This window comes from Aedes albopictus, chromosome 3 (genome assembly GCF_035046485.1).
Source record: "Aedes albopictus strain Foshan chromosome 3, AalbF5, whole genome shotgun sequence".
Classification (NCBI taxonomy): Eukaryota; Metazoa; Arthropoda; class Insecta; order Diptera; family Culicidae; genus Aedes; species Aedes albopictus.
Window position 1 is genome coordinate 26,437,349 of NC_085138.1, and position 20,602 is coordinate 26,457,950.

The window sequence follows — 20,602 nt, forward strand, 5'->3', positions numbered from 1 at the left end:
GGCGCTGGGTCTTCGGCGCGGAAACCCAAAGGTGGGAATAAAATTTTGGGGTTTGCGCGCAATACATTACTGTAACTCTTATGCAACCAAAACTTGCGCTGCCGTAACTCGTATGTGATATGTGTGATGCTTGGGTACAAAACTACAAATTCAGAACTACTAGCTGAGGCTCCATTACAAGTTATTGGTCTTGAATGAGGCTGGGAATAGTGTCAGCTCCCAAACATCTAATTTTGGTGATTTTATTCAGCATTTACCTAATTTGAGGTTCTTTGAAAGGCTGATTTAAGGCTTAATATTCGCATAGCAATCAATCAGATTTATGTTATCGAAAATAAAAAAAAACACTTTCGGTAACTTATTTTCTTCACTCGTGACTTTATATTCACGCAATTGTGTAAAATAATCTCTGGGAAAAACTGGGAATTGAACTCGGATTTCCTGATTTATAGTCACCCACCTTAGCATCTACACCATACTTCATTGTATACATGTCCTGGAAAACGAGTGCATTTCTTAATGTGTCTAAATAATCAAGAACGTAAGTTGAACTGAGCCTGAATTGAGGCTGAAGAAGCGATGTATACACTACGAAAAATTGCTTGAGTCTATCTGTCAAAATATATTTGATTAAAGGTTGAACAACAGATGAATAATTCTGAATGTTTTTATTTGTTTTGAAGCCGGTTACACATGAAGAGTATTCTATTCAACTAGATATTCAGCCATATATGTGTTTCTGATTTATGGACTAGGTTGCTAGAGTACAAATATGGCCGCCACAATAGCCGCCTTTCAATATTCTCGGTTTTTCCCGAGAACAAATCTGGAAATCCATCCAGCAAATTGATCTGATAACGCTACTTGATGCTTGCTAACTCGCATTGAACACCGAGTAGCTTTTTGAGACCAATTCGCTTGCTGGTTCTTCGAATTTGTGCTCGAGAAAGTGCGAGGCAAAATGCGTTGTTTGGAAAGTAAACGCTGGAGACCTTCACCTTAAAAGGTTGAACAAGCCATACTTCAGACCATTAATCAGCAGTCAGTCTGTTCAGCCACTGTCACCATTAATAAAATTCATAATTGACCACACGGATTGGTATACCGAACACCTTGACCTTAAGGCTACTATTGTTGCTGCACTATGCACGTACTAATTAACCGTAGTGTGGCCGGCAAAAAAACACCCGTAGAATGCCGGTAGGGTACCCGGGATCTACTGAGGAAATTTCAAGCTGCTTGAGACCCATATTACAGTTCCTAATCTGTAAAACTCGAACACTATTCAATATCAGTAAATGTCCGTAGAAATCCGGATTTTCCGGAAACCGGGGTAACCAGACCGGTCCATTCCAATGCAGGGTGTCTACTACCTGGAAAAACCTGGAAAACCGGGAATCCTCAGGGAATTTTATTTAACAGGGAAAAACCTGGAATACTCAGGGAATTTCTAGAGTACTCAGGGAAATTTTACTCCGATAAAAAAATAACATTGGGTCGTATGAACCTGGTAGTAACAATCCATATAGAAATTTCGCTACAAGGATTTTTTCCAGAAATTCCGTCAGAATTTCTTTCTGGAACTTCTTTAAAAATACCTCCTGGTATGTCTCCCAGGACTTCTTTTAAAATTCCTCCCGCATTTTTGACGCTATTTTTCTTGGTATTCCTTTTTGATTTTTTTCCGGAAAGGTATACTTCCGGATTCCTTCCAGGATTCCTGATTTCTCCTGGAGTTTTTCACGGGGATGCTGTTTCTTCCCAGAGTTCCTCCAGTGTTTTGCTCAAAGAAATCTTCGTAGGATTTCCACCAGAATTTATCCCGAATACTCTATAAGAAATATTCGAGGGAACTCAAATAAAATCTTGCGAGAAACTCCGCAAAGTGTTATTGAAAAAATCTCGACAGGAACTTCAGGAAAAACCTGAGAAAAAAAATGAGACATCTCGAAAAAAGTTCTAGGTAATAGTAATCCCGAGATGAAATATTAAGGACATCTAAGGAGGAATTCTGAAAACCTCATGGAATCCTGAAAGCAGCAGCGGACGAAGCTCCGCGAGGAGAACAAGAGGAATATCGGAAAACTATCGAAAAAATCCAATAGTTTATGGATAGCTGTCCCGGAAAACCACTAAAACAGACATGGACACTGGCTTCAGCCGGCGGCTGTACCGATTGAACGAAACTTAACACGGAGTGGCTACGGATAAGAAGCTATTCTCGTGAAAAATTTCATCGCTCGGAGCGGGAATCGAACCCTCATCCACCCGTAGTCTAACCGCATGGCTACGAGGTTCAACCAATGACATTCTTGAAGAAACTTTGAATAGTTTTGAATGGATCTTCAGGAGGAATCCAGCGAGAATCTCTAGAAGTATATCGGAAAACCTTTGCAAGAAATATCGGGACGTACTCAAACAGATATCTCGTGTGAAAGAATCCTGCGGAAAGCCAGGAAGAAAGTTTGGAAGAAATTCCAGGAATTATGCTCAGAAATCTTGAAAGAATTTTTGAAGAGTAGGGGAACTTACGTGTTTTCGCCAGTTTTGTTCTCTTCGTCATGGGTTTTTTTTTGAACCAAGCTGAATATGATCAAGTTTCAGGCAATTTGGCCGGCATAATCCCTCATGACGAACTGAACAAATCTGCCGATGATACCCTAAGTCAGCCTTTATAATATATTTCGAATTATAAACTTTCAAAATTTCATCTGGAAAAACCTGGAAAACTCAGGGAATTTTATTTTCATTTATGAGTAGACACCCTGCAATGACAGATCGACAGAGGATGAGTTTCTGAATCATTTGAGACCAAGATTGTTGAAATCGGTTGAAAGTTGACAGAGATATGAACATTTTAGTTTTGTGGGTACCCGGGTACCCTGCCGGCAATCCACGTAATAAAAAAAAATATAGGAGCCTTTTCCCCTGCCCCTCCTTACATTAAAATTGGGTCAACCCCACTAATAGAATCACATTCAGGAGTTGTTAGATCTAACAGAGTTTCAAAACTAAACTGAGTTGTTCGTTCAATCGCTTCCAGATGAGAATATGTGTTATGTCTGTTTGTCTGTGGTCTAAGTTTTTTTTTATTGAGACTATTTTTGACTACGAAAAAACACTTATAGTTTCTTACCCAAGCAACATATCTGTCACAGAAGAGTGTACACAGCGCAGGTTTTTGGTTGCACAAGAGTCAATGTCAAGTTATTCTAGCATTCGGTTAGAATTACATAACTGTAGCTACTGTGCAACCAAAAACCTGCGCTGTGTACACTCTTCTGTGACATATGTGTTGCTTGGGTATTGAGAAACAAGTATGAAATTTCATTTACCTGGTACGCTGTTTCGACAAGGATTCGTCCTCGGATGCTGCTTCAAATAGGCAGATACTTTTGCAACCAAACCCCTGCGCGTTACTGGAAAGCCTCTCCGTTCCATTGTCAAAATCCAGCTTAGTACGACTGCTTCTTCTTCGGTAGTGAGCACAGTATCAGGCCCCTTCCGCCCTTTGTTCATAAATTTCGTTCCGAGTCTGTATTGGAGTGTCCCCCGTGGAATGCCGTAATATTTATCCACGTGGTACATGGTCATTCTTCCGTTTTTCACATTGTTTAACATGCTTTGTAAATATGACTCCGAATAATCTTTGGTGGATTTTTGATGTAAAGCTCGCTTCTTCTTCTTCTTATGTGAGTTCATGTCGATGGAGGCCTGGGGTTGGTTGGAAGCAAGTGAAGGTTGGGCAAAGATTTCTGTTAGATCTTGATCCCATGGTTCCGTTCCACCTAGAAATAGATTAATTTAAGTAACGTGCCTAATGGTGGGTAGGGGTAGGTAGGTAGGTAGGACCATGGTGCTTGTTTACATAATGTTGAAGCGGCCTTCTCTACTGCACTCATTTTGCTCCACCTGCCCACTGTGTTTATCAAATAATACTGAAAGTATTTTACCTGCCGAAGACAGCGACATCGACCCGGAAGCCAACTCATCGACGAGATCCATTTTCTGCTGCCAGTACCGATCACTTATTTTCGCTGCCACTACCGATCACTTATTTTCAGCTTGCTACAACAAATTTTGTTTACTTGCTACACTTTCACGCTAAACGATTCTCTCGCAAAAATTGCAAAATGGTGAAACACTTTTATGTAGGTACTAGCTGTCCCGGCAAACGTCGTACTGCCTGCCTACTGTGTTTTTTGACGTGCAACTCCGTAGAGACGTCCCCCGCAAAGTCATATGTATGGGTGCCCCCCGTTCCAAAGACCGGAGAGGTCTCACACCAAGCTAAGAACCTTCCCCGGCCCCGACAGCACCCACATACAAAATTTCACACCGATCGGTTCAGTAGTTTCCGAAGGCATAGCGGTCAGACAGACAGACAGACAGACAGACAGACAGACAGAAATTCATTTTTATATATAGACTAGCTGTCCCGGCAAACGTCGTACTGCCTGCCTACTGTGTTTTTTGACATGCAGCTCCATAGGGACGTCCCCGGCGAAGTCATTTGTATCGGAGCCCCCCGTTCCAGCGACCGGAGAGATCTCACACCAAGCTAAGAACCTTCCCCGGTCCCCAAAATACCCACACACAAAATTTCACACCGATCGGTTCAGTAGTTTCCGAATGCATAGCGGTCAGACAGACAGACAGACAGACAGACAGAAATTCATTTTTATATATATATATAGATATAGATTTGCCTCTTGTTTTAAAGCAAGGAATTAATTTATATTTTTAGTTAGTAGCCGGTTTAATGAATATGAGATTAAAAATGTACCGTTTGTGTTAATCTACCATAGCTAAGTGAATATAATGATAGATATTTAATGTGATAAAACCGGACAAAATAGGATGTATAAATGGTGCTTAATCCGAGCGCAAACATGAGCAACATGCACTCAATCAATGTGGCAGAAAATTTAAGCGTGTGATTTCAACACAAAGTGACGTTTTCAATCAGCGTTAGGCCCTTTTAGAAATCATTATGTATCAGGTAGAGCTTTCGGAGAACTTGCTCGTTTGGCATTATGCTCAAGCTGCATTGGCAGTTCGGTACGGTAGTCCTGTCATTTGTAGAAGGAATTGCTCAAAACAAAGCCGTTTGCGACGTGATAGCAAAAAGATCTATATCTAACTTATTACGCACACTATTGTGGAGGTGTATGTACAAGCAAATGTTTGCAATGCTGCCAGCCAAGGCATTTCATATTCATGTAAGAAAATTTAATACTTTTTTGGATCAAGGGGAAGTCTTGGAAGACTTGATGTTAATAAAAGGTAACATTTAGAATATATTTGATTCATCATTGGATTATAAATTAAATCTTTTTCCTCGTCTTTTTAGAAGATAATTCTTTGAAAATTAACTACAAGAGGTGGTTATTGGTATTAAATTAATCTAAAATCAAAACTATGTGAATCGGCAACCATGTCCAGATCCGCGGAAAAGTAAACAGATGAAAATACGGACAAGCATATTATGAAAGTTGTGAAAGTTAATCTCATAGTTTTCAAAGAAACTATAGACTTTTTTTATATTCTGATAAATCTAGTTGGAGCGGAAAAATGTGAATTATTAGCTAGAAAGTGTAGTGAAATGTGAAAAAGTTCTCAATGGTGAATAAATAACTGTTGAAGCCGGGCAAAGAATAGGATGATATTGTTTGTACCTTACGAGTGATGGAGACGAACCAGTCAAGACAAGGTAAGACTTTGGCTAAAATAATCCAAGCTAGACTTTTTATTACATTTAAACAATTTACAACGATTGTATAGTGCAATATGCTATGTGAAACGTTGGGAAATCTTCCGAAGAACATTTTTCATTAATCTCCCAATCAATTTTGCGCTCCAATATTGCATAATTACATCATTAAAATATCTGCCTATGCTATGAGATGAATATGGGTGTTGAGATTTTTTATGGTACACATACCCTAATTTCATGCAGTGCCCTATGGGACTACTCTCTTCTACCGCCAACTATGACGCAGATAGATACACATGTTTTAAAAACTAAATCCAGTTGCTCCTACGTCAGTCCATGGCCTACCCGACCTTTATGCTGCAGGTACCTACGTATTTACTATGTTCACTGTTCAGTTTACATCCATCTCAAATCAGCTGCTTTCCCTTGCTGGTCTGGCAGGTACCAGCATAGATAGATCAACCGCCGAAATTTCTTCCCCTTACCCAATCGCAGCTAGTGGTGGTGTGTAGAGGTACATATAGTTTTGCCGAATTCCATGGTTCATGGCAGCGGAGCAGTAGCACCTTCACCGCCCCCTTATTGTGTCTTGTTGCGCTAACTGAGTCGCACACAAAGCCTCACTGACGTCAATAGATATAAAGTTCGCACCATTTTTTCGCGAGACTTTCGCGCCGCTGCTGCGCTGTTTATATTGTTAGGCTTTTGCACCCGAATGTGTATTCAATTCAGAGCATCAGCAATGTCATTCATTTAGCGTATCGTCGCAAAGTGGAGCATCAAGTGGAGCACATTTGCGGTGGCATGGCGCATGTGACGGACGACGCGACGCGGTTGTGGAAATGTAGCACTTTGTGAGAAGAGGGATCTATGGAATGTTATTTTTAGAATGACGAAATTCGAGAAACGATTCGCATATATTGCGGTTTTCAGCCAGTCAGTGTATTTGGAATGCCAATCAACAAGTGCGAGATCAATTACCATCACCGATGACGTTCGTTAAGAGGTACAGTTAGAATTCGGTAAGTGAAATAGGGTTGAAATCTACTTCTTCATATGCGTTAATTTCCGTCATATCAGACGGAAATTAGACGAAATTACAGATATTCCAACTTACCTTTGCCAATGACTCATCAGATGGGAGCAAAAAGATGTAGACTATCAAGAACTATTCCCTATATAAATTCGTATTACTTTAACTCTACTTATGATTTGACATTTTTTTTCTCGTTTTGCTTGCGACGAAGGCAACCTCAACAAAGCAGCAATCAGCCGAATTGTTCTCCATCTCCGTTCAATTTTTCACATCGCCAGATTCACTTGTTGAACCGGCCTACAATTCACATCCCGCAAAAGCTCTGTGGCACTTCAAAGTTGTGGATTCCACTGCTGCAGAATGCAGCAAAAGCTGTTCAATAGATCAAAAAAATCACTTTTTTCCCGTCGGTAAAATGTAAACAATAATTTGCTGCATATAAAAAATCTTAGTTCACAACCACAGACAAATATTTCTTCGTTGCACTGTAATAGCGTATTATGATCTGATGGACCAAAAAAAATTTTATAATATTTTGGTCGTTATTATAAAGTTACATACTTCCATCTCAATTTGAGAGCTCTCTGCTCAAAAGTACTTTGTACAAAGAATTTGACATGGATTGCGAAGAGTTTGACCGACTTATCGAATAAATACCTATGATCAAATCAAAATCATAATTAAACCATTATGTCACGTAGAACGTGTGCCAGGAATTGACTTCAGATTGTGCCCAAAATAGACGTACACTAGACGGAAACAGAATTCGAGAGACAATTCAATATTCAATCTTATTATTCTAAGGACATTGTTGTCCTTTCATAATACTTTTGATATGATATCCAAACTAATTATACAAATATTAGTAATTTGTACCACATTGGTCATCAGGCAAGGCCTAAATCATGAACTTCTTAAAGAGTTTTATTATCAGGCAGTTTTTAAAGAACTTCAGAAAGCAATTCACCCTGATTTTTTTTTTAATTCCTGACAAAGTTTTGGGAAAACTTTATTTTTATTTCGTTTAGTATTCCTTCAGGAATTCGTCCAAGATGAGTTCTTTCAGTTTTTTCTTGAAGTATTTCGTTGGGTTGGGTGGTTCTTCAGATATTTCTCAATGTTACTTCTCCACCAGGAGCCGTTTATCAGTAGTTTTCTCAGGGATCTCTTTAGGAGAAGTTTCTTGTGGATTCTGCAGGAAGAGTTCTTTCAGAGAAACTTCCAAGGGAAGTTTCTTTATGTAGTTTTCAGAAATTCACTAGCAGAATTCCTTCAGAGCTATTTTCAAGAATATTTTGTTTCTGGAATACCTAAACGAGCAGTTTGTTTACAGATTTTTCCAGGAAATATTACAAGCTTTCCTCTAGTTTTTCTTTAGTAGTTTTTTTCGCAGAATTCTTTAAGAGTTCTTTCAGGAAGGGTCCTTTTAAAGATCGCTCCAGGAGTAATTACTTCAATAATTCCTCCAGGAGGCAGAAACACAGGGAGTTTCTTTTTTTTTTAAGTTTTCCATCATTGATATGCATTCTTCAGGAGTGTTTTCAAAAGAAGTATTTTTTTCAGAAATGTTTAAAAAGAGTTTGTTTTTTTTTCAGCTTCAAGCGATTTCCAGGAGTTTCTTCAGACAATTCATACGGCTATTTTGCACGCCGAGATCCTTCAGAGATTCATCTAGGAGTAGTTCGTCTATGTTATTCTAGGAACAGGCCTGGTAGTGAGTCACTTTTTAGTGATTTGGTCACTATTTTCGAGTCAGTCACTAAAAAGTCACTATTTTTTTGATAGAAAAAGTCACTAAAGTCACTTTTTTCAGTAAAATGGTCACTAAAGTCACTATTTTCGTAAATCTGACAACATTTAGAAAATCATATAAAAACTTTGGTAAAACATCAATACCAAAATTGATGCACAAATTTTCCTTGATAACCTTGCTTTAAAAATTTTTTCATTGAACCATTATTATGTCGACTTATAGCCACAGACAAACAGACGTAACACCTTGACCGATTTTCATGGAAATCCATCGCCCAGTTCACACTACCATCACCTTGTGGAAAAGTTGCACGAATCACTGTGTTGTGCCATATCGTCAACAGAAGGCGCTAGTGTGAATCGTCAAACACATAGAAAACGATATGCGTGCCTCTGGTTGTGAAAGCCTCAACTATGAAAATTTAAAATGATCGTTAAAAGCGTAGTCGATGGAAATTTCGCATGTGTTACGTCTGTTTGTCTGTGTTATAGCTATAGTTTTATCGTATTTTGGAGAAAAGAAGATGGATTTGTAACTAAGATCATATAGCATTAGCATATAGCATTACTATACTTTTTTATAGTAACACTGTAATATTCCTGCATTTTAAATTTCTGTTTAATTATATTACTCTATATCCACGAATTCAAAAACTGGCAATGATTAAATGTGTGAAATAAGTTTATCGGATCAAAATACGATAACACACAGTGCATTGTATTCCCCTGAATTGGTTTATCTCGAGTTAATCATAAGTTTTTAAATTAATTTTAGAGTTTGCAAAACAATTTCTGTAATACAAATGCGTGATGAATTTCTGCTGAAATTACTGGAGGTAGTTCTTACGTCATTTGTTCAGCAGCTCTTCGCTGAAATCCGAAAGAATTTATGATGAAGTTCATTTGAGAGTTTCTGATGAAAATCTCTATGCACGTGATAGTGAAAAAACAAATTTGATTGAGTTATTATGTTTTAGAAATTAATCCAAAAGTTTGTTCAAAACGTTTCTTATGACATTTCTTCAAGAACATTTTGTTCATCTCTGAGCTCATCAATCAACCTGTTTTTTTTTTTGAAGAATCCATAAGTTTCATCAGGAATTTACAGATTCGTTCAATTACAGAAGTTCCTCCAAAACATTGCTGGCTACATTGTTCAGGAGTACAGTATGAATATCTTCATTATTCTTCACAATGCTTCAGCGAGTATTCTTCTGATTTTTTTTTGCCGTGGCATAGCCAGAGATTTTATCTGAAATGGTTTTAAAATCTCTTCTAAAAATTCAGAATTTTCAATCGAATAAAACCTCCAGTTCCGCAAGTTTTTTTTTTCATGGGATCTTTACTCGGACAGGATTAAAGCGCTGTTTAATTGGTTTCTTATTGTTACGTACGAATGGTTATACGAACCCCTGAACGTCTGTTCCTTTACTCTGTGTGTTTATGTCAGTCTTCGATAGTTTTCTCGTTTTCTGCTTTGTAAACGGTGCTTGCTGATTCTAGTATTCAATAGGACTAGGTAGAAGCTAGCAGCAGTACGGATGCAATGGATCTACAATCATTGTTCCGCCGCGAAAACCACCGAAGCTGTAAGTGCTGTGTACGTTAATGTTTAAGAAATGACTAATCTTCTTCTTCTATACATATAAAAATGAATTTCTGTCTGTCTGTCTGTCTGTCTGTCTGTCTGTCTGTCTGTCTGTCTGTCTGACCGCTATACATTCGGGAACTACTGAACCGATCGGTGTGAAACTTTGTATGTGGCTATTTTGGGTGCCGGGGGAGGTTCTTAGCTTCGTGTGAGACCTCCCCGGTCTTTGGAACGGGGGGCTCCCATACAGATGACTTCGCCGGGGACATCCCTATGGAGCTGTATGCCAAAAAAACACAGAAGGCAGGCAGTATGACGTTTGCCGGGACAGCTAGTTGATAATAAAATAAGCTTTATAGCTTATGATTATTACTGCCCTGCTGAAAGATTCGGTGTACCTACTTCGTTGCTGCTTCTAACACTTATTTTTGCATTTTTTGTTGGAAGTGAGCACTAATGGAAACCTAAAAGAACAAAATCAATCGATACGATATTCGCTTGGTTTTAAATAGGAAGGATGAATTTGGAAGCATGGGATTACTAATGGCTCTCTGACCCTATGTCGAATTTTCCATCTGTTCGAATCACAATATTTCACTGCAGCCGATTTTCATAATAAAATTTTGCGACGGCTCTGGCTCATTTAAGTTCAACTTGAGTCAAACCGCTACAGTTTGTTAAATATTTCACCAAATAAAATGTAGGTGTCGCATGTACGATATGTATGATGAGCTAGTATTTTGATATCGTCATTAACAATCAGTTATCAATAAAACTTTTGAAAATAGGAGAATATAGTTGAGGCTTCTTAAATTGAACACTTTCCAATCAATAAAGAATAATTCAAACAGAGCACAAACTCTGGAGTTTAGCTAAAATATATGCATTGATTTTCTCGGGAATTCATCAAATGTTCAGCATATATTTTCAATTTTCCAATAATTTTGAGGTCACTATTCAGTCACTATTTGGTCACTTTTTTAATGTTTTTGGTCACTAAAGTCACTATTATTTTGCCATCTGAACGCTACCAGCCCTGTAGGAAGAGTTTTTTCAGAAATTGCTACATACAGGAATTTCTCCCAAAAGATGTTCAAGGATTGCGCCAGAACTTTCTTTAGGAAACCCACAGGAATTATTTCCGGCATGGGAATACCTCCTCTGGATGATCCTTCTTAGATGCTTCACGAAGAGTTTTTTTTATAGATGTGTTCAGGAGGGGTTCATAAATGGATTTTTTTTCTGTAGGAGTTTTATTCATAAATTTCTACAGGGATTTCGAAAATAGCTTCTACTGAAATTTCTAAAGGAAAAGTTCGATCATTGATTTTCTCAGCAAAATCAGGAGATTCCTACAGGACGTTCAGAGAACCTAAAAAATGTTTTGAGGGTGTTATAAAAGCTTTCTCATTCCATCCTAAGGCTATTTTTTATTTAATCCAACTAAGGTCGTAACAGCATCTTTTTTCAATAATTTATTGGAGTTGTCCTCTGAGAACAAATCTGAGTATTCTCATTTTAGTTTCGCCATTTTTTTCAATTTTTTCAAAAAAAAATCACAGCTGTTACTATTATAACGAAGTTTTGACGGAAATGCTCACCAGGATTTCCCTAGAATTTCTAACAAAAAACACTTCAGGAGTTTCTCCCAGAATTTCCCACAGATTTATCGTTGAATTCTTAGAGGAATACCTTCAAAAATTTCTTCATATTCCGCACAAGGAACTGCTTAGAAGACAACTCTAGGAATTCATTTACCTTTTTTTTAAGATGTCCTCCGAAATTTCTTTAAAAATTTCTGCAGATATTCATGAGGATGTTCCCAGACGGTTCAAGAAATTTCTTCGAGAATTTCCAACATTTTTTTTTCTGACGTTTCTAGAAAGATCCTCCAATATTCCAATTTCTCCAGAATTTTATCAAATGTTTGTCAAAGAAATCATCTTCAAATGTCCCCAAGAATTGTTCCAGAAATTTCTCTGATAATTCTCGCAGAAAATTTAAAGCTTTCTAACAAAATTTTGGAAATCATTCCAGGATGATTTCGCAAACAAATATTTAAAAAATAATCAAAAACTTTGAAAAGAAACTCATGCATATATATTTTTAAAGAAGTGAAATGAAATAAAAATTAAAAAAAAAATCTGTGAAAAAATAGTGAAAATATTTCAGAAGTTTATACAGCCATATCTGAAAAATGCTACATAAATTAAAAAAAAAAGATTTTTTTTATTTTCTGTAGGATTTCATAAGAAACGGAAAAAGAGAAATAATCATTGTAACACTATTCTAAAAATTATTTTTCAAAATGTGTTTACAGAAGCCTTTCTGAGATCGAACCGTTTGTCCGAGGATTTGTCCTTCAGAAATTCCTCCGTGAATTTCTTTACAGGTTTCTGCGATGAATGCTTTTTGAAAATTATTTCATATTTTTTTCTAAGGCTCACTCCTGAAATTTCTCCGTGGATTCCTCCATACATTTTTGGGGGTGTCCATACATTTTTCTGGGAATTTTCTCCGAAGGATTCTTTATGATCTTCTTCCAGGATTTGACGGGAATTCTCAAAAAAAGAAACCACGTTATATTTCCCCATAACTTCCTTCAGAAATTCCTCCGAAGGTTTTTCCCGAAGATTCCTCCAGAAATTTATCTGGGAAACTTTTCAAGGATGCCTGTAGAAACTACTCCGATACTCCTAATACTTTTCTAGACACCTACAAGATTTTTCTCAAGAAAATTTACAGAAGTATCTGTGGATCTTTTTCTTGAAATTGTTTCGACAAATCCTTCTAAAACTCCTTAGGATTCCATCTGAATTTTCTCCGAATACTTTGCACCTATATACGATTTTGAACGAACAAATCCCATGGTACACTATACCAAGTAGGGCTCTTTTGATTTTTAGATAACATATTTCAGATGAGCAAGAGCAGAATGAAAATAACACCATTGGCAGAAGCTTACTTCTTGATACTCATGCATTTGAGATTTTGATGCAATGTTGAACTGGGATTCCAAGAAAAATCCATAAAATTTCTTCCGAGGATTTCTCGAAATGCTTTCTTGAATTTTTCCTCCAGAGATTCCTCTTTTAAGAGTTATTTCAAAAAATGTTTCCAATCTATTCATAAAAAAAATCCGGATTTGCTTTTTCCAAAAATATTTCTTTAGGAATTTCTTTGAAACTTTTTCAGAAATATCTACAATACTTCTCCTTAAATTCCTTACATGAAATTCCAATGAGGACTCTTTCAACAAATCTTACAAGGTTTCTTCCAAAAATGTATCCAAAGATTACTCAAGGGAATCTTTTAGCAAGTCCACTTAGGGGTTTCTTCAAGAATATCTCCAAAGATGACATTACAAACTTCTCGGAGAAATCTTCTAACAATTGCTTTGAGGATATTTCCTTAAATGCGTTCGTGGCATTCTTAATAATATCTTAGAGAAGTTTTTATTTTCAAACTTATACCCTACAACGATGTTAACGAACGGTTTCGGAAGAATGCCTATAGAAAATTCAGGGAGTATTTCTTGGAAAACGGAGGAGGGTTGTCTTCAAAAAATCTGAAAAATCATTCCTGAAAAACTTAGCTTAACCTTGAAAGAATCCTAATCGTTGATTACAGTTTCCCAGCAAAATTCATTCTAAACTATTGAAAAACTTGAATTTAAGAAACTTTGAAATAAAAATCTGAAAAATTTCCTAGAAGCATATGCTAAAATTTGTCTAAACATTCTGAAAAACGAATAATTTCTTGGAAAAAAAAGCTTGTTGAAAAATTTAAGAAATTTATATATCATAAAAAAAGAATTCTCAGAAAAGAATCCAAGAAAAAAATGAAATATTTGTTTTTTTTTTAATTTTATGAAGAATTCTGTAGAAGATTTAAAAAACGAAAAGAAGACACATTTATTCTAAATTTACCAACTGAAAGTTTCTGGAAAATGTTTCCAATCTAAATCTCCTGTAGAAGTTTCCGAGGAAATTCCCTAATGACCGAATTAATTTGTCCGAGAATTTCGACAGAATTTCCTCATAATATTCTTTTGTGGAAAATCTTTTAAGAATTAAAAAAAAATCGACAGAAATGCCTTAAAAGAATCCCCCAAAATGGTTGACCATATGTTTGTTCAAGGATTTCTCTAAAAAATCCTTTAAGAATTTTTCCAAGATATCTCATAGAAATTACTACTAGAAATATTTCCATAAATTTCTCTAAAAAATCCTCCGAAAGTTGCTTAGAGCAGTTTTTTTTTTCAAGAATCGAACCTTTTGTCCGAAGATTTCTCGAAAAAAATCTTCTGCAGAAATTCCTCTGAGTATTCCTACACAAGTTTCAAGGGTGTCTCCACAAATTACGTCAGGGATTCTTCTAAGGATCTTACATAAAATTTCACTGCAAATTCCTGCACAATTTGTTTAGGGATTTCTCTATAAGCTTGTTCGAGGGTTTCCTTATGAAATTCTTCGGGGATACTTCTGGAGATTTTCTAAAAATTCCTTCAAAGATTTCTCCAAAACTTCCTTCAAAAAATCCTCCAAGGGTTCTTCCAAGGATTCTTGTATGAATTAATTCGTTGATTCCTCCATTACATCTTCTGGGACATCTGTCAAGGATACCTGTAGAAATTCCTCCGAGAAAATTCAATGTAACCTTCAGAAGTTCTTCCAATGATTTCTCGCAGAATGGTTCCGAGGAGTCTTCCTAAAGCTTTCCTAAGGGTTCAATGTGATTTTTTGCCTTTCTCGTACACCAAAGTGTACTGAAAGGATATATGTTCACTAAGGTGGCCCACACTTATATGAAAAACAAAAATTTCGAGAAATGCCAAGTCTTACCTCCTGAATCAGTTGTTTTGGACTCCCAGATGCTACGTTCAAAATTTGAGTAAAATCGGTTGAGCCTAAGAGGGCGCTCAAAACGCTTGAAATTTGTATGGGAAAACTTGGCCAAATGTATGCAGAAATTTTAAGTTTTCGAAATTTGCCGCTAGGTGGCGCTGTAAGCGTTCAATAAATAAACCCATTGGTATTATTGTAGGTGACTATATACCAAACAACTTTGTCGAAGACCGCAAAGTGATCCAACGTCTGTGAAAAAAGTTATACCCTAGGTAAGGTGAGGTGAAACATTATTGATATTTTTCCAGTACATGTAAAGGAATAATATCAATAATAAAATCTCAATTATTTGCCTCACTTTGCCTAGGGTATAACTTTTTTCACAGACGTCGGATCACTTAGCGGTCTTCGACAAAGTTTTTTGGTATATAGTCACCTACAAAAATGCCAAAGGGTTCATTTATTGAACGCTTACAGCGCCACCTAGCGGCAAAATTCGAAAACTTAAAATTTCTGCATACATTTGGCCAAGATTTCCCATACAAACTTCAAGCGTTTTGAGCGCCCCCTTAGGCTCAACCGATTTTGCTCAAATTTTGAACGTAGCTTCTGGGAGTCCAAAAGAACTGATTTAGGAGGTAAGACTTGGCATTTTGCGAAATTTTTGTTTTTCATATAAGTGTGGGCCACCCTAATGTTCACTCAAAAAAATCAATTTTCGATAGAAGGCTCGGAGGGCCAAGTCACATATACCAACCAACTCAGTTCGACGAATTGAGATGATGTATGTATGTGTGTATGTATGTATGTCTGTGCGCAAAATAAGTTCACTCACTTTTAAGGCACTTCCTATTGGCCGATTTTTCGGATTTAAGCTCGAATCGAAACGAAATTTTACCGCATTGTTTGCTATAGAAAATGGACCGGATCGGTCAAGGCGTTCCGGTGGGTTATGACAGGGTGGCCACCCAGTCGGGAATTTCGGGAAAACCGGGAAAAGCTCGGGAATTTGAAACCACCGGGAAAAAGTCGGGAAAACCTCGGGAATTGTTACTTGCCACCGGGAATTTCCAACATGGACACTCGGGCGACTTTTAAAATGTATACTGTCTCCAGAAGCATAAGTACGAGAATGTGTGGGATATGCAGTCAAAAACTGTTGAGTGAACTGGCTTTTTTCTTGAAAATTAATATCTTGTCTCCGAGTAATGGTAATTAAAGTGAATCATAGTGATGTTACTTAATACCACAATTTGAATAATTTAAAAGATATTCTAAAGAACATTCTGGTGGAAAGGTTGGTTGAGACAAATAAAAATATTTATAGATTCATATGACCCTTCTACATTTCAGGATATACATGTTCAGGAAGCATCAAACGTCCTATAAAAGTTCTATAAAACAAAAAATATAAGTTCTTTCTGAAAATAATCCTGGTACAATCTCTAGGAGAATATTTGTTATAGCCTATAAGTGAAGTCTTTGTGAGATTCGGATAGGATGCTGATCAAATTTTTGATTGATTTTTTAAAGAATTGCTCCAAGAAATTCTTGATGTAATGCCCAGAAGAAATTTAAATCAAAATTTTTTAAAATCTGTATGAGTGATTCTGGTTAAAACATTCGTAAGGTGCCATTAGACTGTTTGCTATGATGTCAAATATTTGGCCACACAACAAATGACCAACACAACGTGAATCATGGCAACCTTGGATAAATGTCGGAGTACAATGACAAATATATTTGCCCGTCTAATGGACTCTTTACAATTTAAAAATAATTAGTGAAAAATATTTGGAAGAATATCAGAATTAAAGTACGCCTAGTGTAGTTCATTAAAGTATTTTTAATAATTTGTTTGAAAAATTTCTGTCGTTTTTCATTAAGTTCTATCACCAATTTTGTTGAATTGGTGAAAAAAAGTGTTCGGAGAAAACTGAAGTAAGTTGTTTGAAAAATCCCTTTTTGTGAAGCTATATCATAAATTCCTGGTGAAACTCTTGATCCACGAAATTCAGGGGAATTTAGAGAATTCCCAAATAATTGATCTGTCTCTAAATTAATACTTTCAGAAATTTCTGGAGAAATTCCTAACATATTTAAAAATGTGGTCAGAAAATTAATCTCTTAGAATTTCATATTGCAATCGCTGATGAAATAAGTGATGCTAGACAATTTCAGACAATAATCAAGATTTCTTTGATCTCTTAAATTTTTCCTAGAATTTACGATTTCAGCCTAAGAAACCTACCTGATTCTCTGCAGTAGCCATTTACGCTACCATAAGTTCGCCACTGGTTTTCCACTGCAATAACTTAAGAACGATCATCAAAAATACTACACGTATTTCTCCAGAAAATTTCCCTATTTTAAAATTCTTTCACGAGTAATCTTTTCAGATAGTCCACCAGAAGTTCATCTAGGATGTTTTTTTTTTTCTGGGCGTTCTGTTATTGCCTATTAGTCCTCAAACGAACTTACCAAGTATTGTTTTTGCTATTATTAGATTCGTACAACAAATCATATTCATAGTGTTTTCTCTAGGAATTTCGAAACCACAACCCCACCAACCCTCCCCCCCCCAAGGATTATTCTCATTGATTTTTTTTTCTTTAATAACTGCATAATTTGTACTAGTTGGTTATCTACGAATTTAACGAATCTCAAATGAAGTTTTGTAGCTTCAATGCCCATCATTATATATAAACAGATCAAACAACACACGACTTAGCGAAATGTTTAGTAAATTAGTTATAAACTTATTTTAAGGGTCATATGAATGCTATGTTAAATACAAGGATTTGAAAATATTCAATATTAAATCTCTTAAATTTTTCTTAGCAGGTTACGTTTATTTATCACTCTGTATCATATTCCAGAATCGGGAAAATCTTCAAAAAGCAACCGGGAAAACCGGGAAAAACTCGGGAATTTTATTTATCGCTCTGAGTGGCCACCCTGGTTATGACCAAGCCCTATCACGCGACAAATCAAACTGCGGCGGTTTTTGTAGCCTTTAGCATGGTTGACAAATTTTGGGCGGAAATCAACACTGACGATTAGAAATTTCACGATGTCGGCCCAAAATTTAAGATTGCAGTCTAATATTCAAGATGGCAATATGGGGTATATTTGGTACGGCGAAAATGTCTGGAGTTCAAAAATGGCGACCAGAATATCCAATATGGCGGTCTAAAATCCAAGATGCCGGCTCCAAATTCAAGATTACGGCTGTTGAATAGAGTTGTAGGCTCTAAAGTCATTCAATATGGCTATATTTGGTATTAAGGAGATGCCCGGAGTTAAAATGTCGAGAAGAATATCCAAGATGGCGCTCATAATTCAAGAGGCGGCTGTTTAATGGAGGTTATGGTTCCAAAATCATGAAATATAGGTATATTTGATAATATGTAGAAAATGTCCGGAGTTTAAAAATGGCGACCGGAATATCCAAAATGGCGACTGTTTAATGGGGTTTAAGGCTATAGAACCATGCAATATGGGTATATCTAGTATGGGGAAGAAGTCTGGAGTCCAAAGTGGCAACCAGAATAACCAAGATGGCAGACTTAAATCCAAAATGGTGGCAAATATTCACCATTGTTCCTTAAGTTTGATTGAAAATGGGGTTTCGAAGGCACGAGGAAGGCGCCATCACCGCAAAGTTTTTAGGGTTTTAGGGTGATTTCGAAAACTTTGTTAAAAATTCCTTCGAAGATTCATCAAAAACAAAACTTCTTCAAATCATTCCTCCAAAGAATCTTCCAGATGCTCTTCTAAAAATTCTTACAGAATATTATTCCAAGACTCGTCAAGGAATTCCTAAGAGGACGTCTTCTGAAAATTTTCTACGAATTACTTAAACGTTCTTCCAGGAATTTCTCCAAAATATTTCCTCTGTAATTCCTCTAAAAATTTAAGACATGTAAAGACATTCAAAAACATCACCTGGTACCCCTGCTTGCGGTACTAACGGCGTCGTCCATTCCGATTGTAGTAAGTCAATGAATATATCCAAGATATGACTGCATGTTTGACTTTTCAAAGCAAAACTCACGCGAACTGTCTAAACTACAACGATCGCGTGTAATAGAGTTGATTACCTATCTAATGCATTGACGTTGCAGTGGAATATTTTTGCGAACAATCTAGTTGGCACAGCTTTAACGATTTTGCCTGCTTGTCAAAGTTGTGTACAAATAGTTTCTAGTTTTTAAAGTCAATGGATCAATGAAGCAATGTTTGCTAGCATTCACCGTATGTAAACAAAGGCGCCACTGTATATGGACATTAGCTTTGTGACAGCAGGCAAGTTATGTCAAACCAAGGGGCTAGACACGTATTAGCATAATGAGTGTATTAGAAGTATGTATATTAGTATATTTGCGGTATATTAATCTATTTATGTATATTATTGTATATTAATGTATTACCATCAAAGTAATCGTACTGGCTGAAATCAAGGCTGTGACAGATGAAACAGAAAACAAACATTGTTTATCGAAAAAATCGGTCGCAGAGTTTGCTACGATGCACTAATCTATTTCAGTATACTATAATATACTTTGCCAAGAATTATACGTGTCTGGCCCCTTGTGTCAAACACACAAGGCTACGGTGGCGCTATCTATTCATTCCAGAGCGGCCGTTTAAGTTGTTTTAGTGATCCATTGTATTTAAACACAATCATTTTCAAGACTAACTTATAATACATATAATGTTCGGAGGTACGGCGTTAAGTCTTCGGAGGAATAACTCACAAAATTCTGACCATTTCTCCTCATCAATTTGCGAAACGAGTCAGCCAATTACTAACACCGTTTAGCAAAGTGACAAATCATTCCACATATGCCTCCGCCTACTACGGCACGAACTTCCTAACCTTCCTTCCACGCCCAATAGGTCACACTGCGCGCAATAGTGGTGCTTGATTGACGCCGGCACGCGACTAATTGAAATTCACATCACCTCCCGTATTGACCGCGGCACCTCTAGCACTGGTGGCACTGTACCACCAGGTCGGTTTGGTCAGGTCTGGCGGACCGGCCGGCGTCGGTATCGTATATCAAATTAATTTGACGTCAGTGTCGACCACCAACCATGTCATTAGCCAAGCAGCCGTCCCGTCACTTACGCCTTCGTTGACAGTAGTGAGTTATGTAATACGGCACGGCAAGTCTCGATTTGTTTCCGAGTAGATAACGGCCGCCGGCAACAAAAGCTTAAAGGGAGTCGTCGTAAATAAATATGGTTGCATGTTTGTTGTCAAAGTGCACTTATGGCGGGAGAGTGGAGTAAAACGTACTCTCCACGAAAACTCCTCAGAATTATTATGAGAATTGTTTTCACAATTGTGCCATAATTTTTTTTTATGAGATATTTTCAGAAAACATTCGCAAATTTTGAATACGTTTTTAAGAATTTAAGGCATTTTATACCGCTTCCCCGTTCCTACTTCAACAGTAATGCACACACCTACCACAAACCATGTTTACTCTAGTGCGAGCTAAGCAAATGTGACAGCCGCCGGATCGTTGTCTTTTCCGCTGAAAAAACAGTGCAAACTTCATTAGCAAGCATGTTCGCCATTCGTTGTCAGCCAGTTTCACATGCCGGTGTCAACTTACACAAATACCGGTCTTCAACGATGACGTATTGGC

At 37.0% G+C, this 20,602-nt stretch overlaps 2 protein-coding genes across 9 annotated transcripts in view; one reads left to right on the forward strand and one right to left on the reverse strand.

The window, feature by feature from the left end:
* LOC109426084 (uncharacterized) overlaps positions 1 to 20,602 on the reverse strand; it is a 645,679-nt gene that overhangs the window by 149,622 nt on the left and 475,455 nt on the right. The window lies entirely within an intron of this gene.
* Positions 1 to 20,602, forward strand: part of LOC109418410 (inositol-trisphosphate 3-kinase A) — a gene marked incomplete at its 3' end in the record, with an annotated part of 124,189 nt that overhangs the window by 92,505 nt on the left and 11,082 nt on the right.